We start from the raw sequence: 6,000 nt of genomic DNA on the forward strand, positions 1-6,000 counted from the left end.
TCACATGGAGAGAAAGGAATTTTATTCATGTTTGACCTAGTACAGTAAAACTCCAATAGTCCGGCACTCCTGATAGTCTGGCATCAAAATGGCAAGAGCCTAGTGAGCGAGCTTCAGCAAAAAATGAGTCACAAGTTAACAGCGGCAGCAGCTGAACGGAGCAAAAAAGGTAAAAGGCTTAAAAAAACTAAATTATAGTATACTGTATACAGTATGTATAATAAAGAGGGTTAAGAATATTTATATATATATATATATATATATATATATATATATAAGCATCTTATAGTACCTCCTGATAGTCCGGCATATTTGATAATCCGGCACCGTCTAGGTCCCATAGGTTCTGGATTATCAGAAATCTACTGTATATGGTTGCTAGCAGAGTGATAATTTACTGCTTGCATTTTAGCAAGTGAGTTGGAATGAAATATTCCTGGCATAACTTTTACATTTTAGAGAACTGAGATTCCACAATTAAATACTTGGATTAAAATCCAAGGTGCAATAGAGAAATCCCCCAATAACGATAAAGGTTTAAAATCTAAAACCACCAACAGTTTTTGAATGAACAAACTCCATGCCACAGATTTGGAATTTGTCAGTGAAGCAGAGGAAGACAGAGAAAGCAATTCCAACACAGGAGGCTGGGTACCACCACTCAGCCTTTGAAGAGAGATGATCTGGCCTTCAAAAGACCATGACACTGATTGCTTTGCACCTAGTGAATGTGCAGCTAGGAAGTACAAGTGCCCAATGTTTGTCAGATCTTGACTAACTTGACTCGGGATCGCCAGGTGGAAAATAGGCAGCTGCCACAACAGCTGTCTGGGGGTGCAGTGGGCAAAGGCCAATGCTGAATTTATCTGGCTGTAAGTGCTGAAATTCACTTGTCCAAGCAGCCCCATTCATATTTACAGGTGGCAGCACAGTGGTGCAGGCAGCCGAGCCTGCCCAGAGAGCAAGCAAGATGTGGAGAAAGAAGAAATGTGAGTTAAAAAGAAATGTTTTGAACCCGCTTGGCTTCTGCTATGCATCCCATGTTGCACAGTGAAAGTATCTCAGCATGCACATTGCCTCGCAGCAAAGCAAAGGATCGAGGGTTACTCTGAGAATACCATATACAGGTATGTGAACGGAAAGAGGACACAGCTAACACTTGTACAAGTTGTGTTGCGAGTTAAATGATGTGCTTCAAATAAATCCAATTTAACCCTGTTTCTCATGCCTCTGCTCCCCACCATAGACAAGCCCTTTTCAGATGCATGCTAGGAAATAAATTACCATAGGCGTTCTCTTATGACATTTACCAGATTTTAGGACATAGCCAAACCACTTATATAGTCTGCCAAATGGATTATATGGTGGCTCTGTTAATTACCAGTATAACAATTACAAATTCCTGTCTTATAACAAGGCACAGAGCTTTGCATCAAATACAGTAAATGCATGAGATGTCTAGGGCTGTTGCAAACTGGAGGTATTTCTAGGCAGGTATTTTTATGAGTTTAGGACTAATAATTAAGCTATTAGTATAAGGGATTGTTGGTATTGAAATTCATCTTCACATATCATGGATGATAGGAATGTTATACAGAGCTGAAGAGTAACTGAATTTAACATGAGCATATATTAGTGAGGATTTAACTAGGATAATACTTAGAAGAGCCATGGAATTCTAAACATTAGGAGTTAGGATTTTATAATGAGCCCCAGAAGTACTGTGAAATTAGAATCAAACTGGGTAATAACACCGTCCTGTGTTTGGAGGCGGGATGACGGAAGACACAGCTCATGCTGGGATGGGGAAGGAATCTAGGGTGTGGATATGTAAAGCCAATTCAGCCAGGGCTGATGGAGGATGGAATGGAATGTGATGTAACTAATTTGGGCTGTTGTGGGGTCACAAATCATGCTACCCGTAAATGTAGGAACTGTAAAAATATATGACACCAGTGCTTGCAGGAGAGACGCCATCATTTTAAGAGGTCTCAGATAAACAAGCCTCCCCTTTCCAGAGTTGAGTGAACTGAGTTGGGGGGGGGGGGGGGGGGAAGGGATTGAGCTGGCTTCATGCCTGCCAGGTCTGAGCTGTAAGACTGGTTCAGCCTGCTTCTTTCCCCCTTGTTTTAAGGCTAGACCTAAAGCAGACTATCAGGAGTCTTTTTTGCTAGTCCAGTGGAAGCTGGAATCTTTTGCTACCCTAGGTGGCGGCTAAAGAGTTGAAATCACTAATAGCCAAAGTCACTGGTTTTTCCTGGAGCCAAACCCACTGCAGCCAGCAAGATTGATGGTGGGAGCAACCAGCAGGTAGTCGGTAGGCACGGTGGTAGGCAGCTGGTAGGAGTGGTGGCAGGTGGCCAATGGAGTGGGTGGAGGGAACTACCGGAGGGTGGCCAGTAGGAGCAGCGGCAGGTGGCCAGCAGAACAGCTGGCAGGAATGACCGGTGGGCGGCAGCAGGTGGCACAAGCAGACCACAGGAGCAGCACAAAGGTGGCAGGGCCTCAGGCTCAACGAGTGGAGTCATCAGGGTCTGCACTGACGGGACAGAGCTGTAAGTGAGGCATGTGAAGTAGGGTACGGAGAAAGTTTGGGTAAGTGAATGGAATCCTTACATTGTTGGACTAGTAAGCCTGAGACAAAGGACATTGCTCAATCCATTTGAGCTGGGATGGTGTCTCGTGGGGGGTTAGGAGCTATGTTTGTGATATTTTTCTGAACGAATGCCATGTGACTTCTCTCCCTCTTTCATTAAAAGTCTCTTTTCTACACTCAGACTCCGTGCTTGCCCGTGGGGAAGCATTGCCTCTCAGAGGCACCCAGAGGTGTGTGAATTTCCCAGGCTAGTGGGTGGTGGCTCAAGCCGGTTGTGAGAGAGATGGATGAAAAGGGACCCCTAGATATTGAACCCAGCCCTGGCTGCCACTGGCACTACGTGGCAGAAGGGTTACACGGAATTTAAGATGAGCATATATTAGTGAGGATTTAACTAGGCTAATGCTTAGAATAGCCATGGGGGTTCTCTAGACTGCATCTTTTTTCCGTAAAAGGGATGCAGATTAGACACATCGCAATTGCAAATGAAGCAAAGATTTAAATCCCCCCTGCTTCCTTTGCATAAACATGGCTGCCGCTTTTCTGGCTCGGAGCTTTGGCGGAAAAAAGCGCCAGTCTAGACGGGGATCTTGCGGAAAATAAAGCCTTTTCCGAAAGATCCCTTATTCCTGTTAAAATAAGGAATAAGGGATCTTTCGGAAAAGGCTTTATTTTCCAAAAGATCCCCATCTAGACTGGTGCTTTTTTCTGGCAAAGCTCCGAGCCAGAAAAGCGGCAGCCATGTTTATGCAAAGGAAGCAGGGGGGATTTAAATCCTTGCTTCATTTGCAATTGCGATGTGTCTAATCTGCATCCCTTTTACGGAAAAGGGATGCAGTCTAGAGACAGCCTAGGAATTAGGATTTCATAATGAGCCCCAGCAGTACTGTGAAATTAGAATCAAACTGGGTAATAACACCATCCTGTGTTTGAAGGCGGGATGGCGGAAGACTCAGGAATAAACTCTAAATCCCATGTGAGCTGGTGTACCCACACGACAGCACCTCCTTTGGTCAGGCGGGGCATTGTGCAGACTTTGCTCAATGTGACCAATAAGAAGCACCTTTTGCCTGAGGCCTGGCCTATGTTAGAAAATTAGGTTGATAGAACTACATTGCTCAGTGGTGTGAAAATCCACCTCCCGTGTGGTGCATTTAAACCATCCTGACTCTGGATGCAGACCACCTCTCGGAAGTGGCGTACCCATGCTTATGGGAGATGCTTTCCTGTCGGTGTAGGCAGTGCCTTTGCAGAAGCTCTACAATCGGCACAGCGGAGACAGCCCAAGTCTCTATGGTAGGTCCCTTCTGGGCTATGAAGGATGATAGTGTCAGCCTGCCTGGGTGTTCGGGTTTCCCCTTCCACTTGGCGGGGTCAGCTGGCCCTGGTGCTCGGGGGGGTCTGGAAACCCCTTCAAGTTCTCAAGGCTCTCAGGAGTAGGGAGGGGAACTCAAGCCCACCTACGCTACTGTTAACAGCTCCTGGTACTGAGCCACACACGCAGAACCAGGCCTGAACAACAACTACTTCTCTACCCAGCATTCCTTAATGCCCCTCTTGGTTTCTCCAGCCTGTAGAGCCAGTCATCCCTTCTCTACGTGCTGTCTCTTGGAGGCTTTAGCTAGCTGGCAGGAGTGTCCTTGTCCAGCCTGCTTGGTCCTCTGGCAGCCGCCTGGGCCCCTCTGCTTCTCAGCTCTTTTATAGCTGCTGTGAACTTGCCAGTCAGCATTGGGCAGCAATTCCTGCATTAACCCTTTGGTTGTCAGTCACAGGCTGGCATGAGGTAGGTACTCCCCATGAGACTCCACGATTAATGAAACGTCCAGAAAATACCATCTAATTTATGAAAGCTTATGGGAAAGCCTGTTACTTGTTAAATGTTCCAGAAGGAACGAATAGAAAACAAAACTAAAGGACACAATTCTGTCTGTAGCATACATTTTATTGGACAACGCCCAATGAGACAAAGAATTCCAGGAAAGTGACTCTACATTGGGGGGGGGGGGGGGGGGGGGGAAAACACACACACACACACACACACACACTTTTCTGAACCATCACTGCCACCTGCTGGGTGGGTAAAAGGAGTGCAATGGCACCTCACCTCTAACCTGAATCTGGGTCATTCCCAAGGTTTGTGATGAGAGAGTGACACCCTTCCCCCCCCCCCCCCCCCCCCCCCCCAGAGACTGAGCTTTCTGAAGGATGAAACTCAGTGCCACTGAACAGAAGAATGATGCATAGACAAAAAAGTGTGACCATGGTTAGAGTAGGACCACCTGGTCTAAAGATCAACAGCTCCTAAGGGTGGAGTCATCCTGATGTGACAGTCTCCTACCATTTCAGGGCACGTCTACACTACAGCCTTATTTCAAAGTAACTCAGGTGATTTCAAAATAGCAAGGTGGGCATCCACACAGCAAGCCCGTTTTGAAATTTTCAAAACAGGCTTCTTAGTCCGGAATAATAAACTCAAAACAGCAGTTTCAAAATAGGCATTATTCCTTGTGAAATGAAACAGCGGTAGTGTGAACGCTGTACTGCTGCAATTTAGAAATAGCTCTTCCCCAGGGCCATTCAAAGTACATACTTCCAGTGCTTCCTGGGACTCTAAATCAAGGTAGCGCATCCACAGTAGAAAAGCCTGCCTTGGACTAATTTCAAGGCTTCCCTGTAGTGTGGATGTGCTATTTCGAAATAGTTATGGATGTTATTCCGAAATAACATTTGAAATACCCTTGTAATGTAGGCATACCTTCAGAAAAGAAGTATTCCTTCATTTGATTTTCTTTCATTAGGAGTCCATCCTGGAAGCTGGGTGCAAAATCTTAACCATAAACTCACCTTGGGAAATAGAGGAACATTTCCTGCAGATTTGCAACATCAACAAAAAAACCACCAGCCCATGAGAAGATTTCAAAGGCATCTGACTAAAGGATGAAACTATCAATCTGTTTAAAGAGGACTGGGAAAAAAAAAAACAATATTTTATCAAAGATTCCACTGGGAATTCCTATACTTGGGAAGAAGACAGCACTTTGACTGAAAGAGGGAATATACTGGTTTCCCAAATAACTGAACAAATTGGAATTTAGATGTTTGTTTCATAAGTCCAGACTGTTGTGTTGGCAGCAATCAACTTTCAGGGATGTATACAACTGCTAACACTTCTGTCACTCCGGTCATTTGCAGAAGTGGGCTGTGCCCACGAAAGCTCATACCACCATCTGCACGTTTTGTTAGTCTTTAAGGTGCTACCAGACTATTTGTTGTTTAAGTTTATCCTGTACAGGCTAACTTGGCTACCCCCTGAAGCTTCTTAAAAGTAAGTACTGCTAAGATCTTACTGGCATTGTGATAATTTTCTATTTAAATTAAATATAACAAATCTCTGAAGCAAAAAG

The 6,000-nt window shown here is 45.0% G+C and overlaps 1 long non-coding RNA gene across 1 annotated transcript in view; it reads left to right on the forward strand.

Moving 5' to 3' along the window:
• The window catches only part of LOC142829794 (uncharacterized), a 48,846-nt gene extending 43,127 nt beyond the window's left edge, over positions 1 to 5,719 (forward strand). The window contains exon 2 of the long non-coding RNA XR_012904584.1: positions 5,395 to 5,719. This is a non-coding gene — a long non-coding RNA (uncharacterized LOC142829794). The remainder of the gene's footprint in view (positions 1 to 5,394) is intronic.
• Positions 5,720 to 6,000: the final 281 nt, after the last annotated feature.

Source organism: Pelodiscus sinensis, chromosome 6 (assembly GCF_049634645.1).
Source record: "Pelodiscus sinensis isolate JC-2024 chromosome 6, ASM4963464v1, whole genome shotgun sequence".
NCBI lineage: Eukaryota > Metazoa > Chordata > Testudines > Trionychidae > Pelodiscus > Pelodiscus sinensis.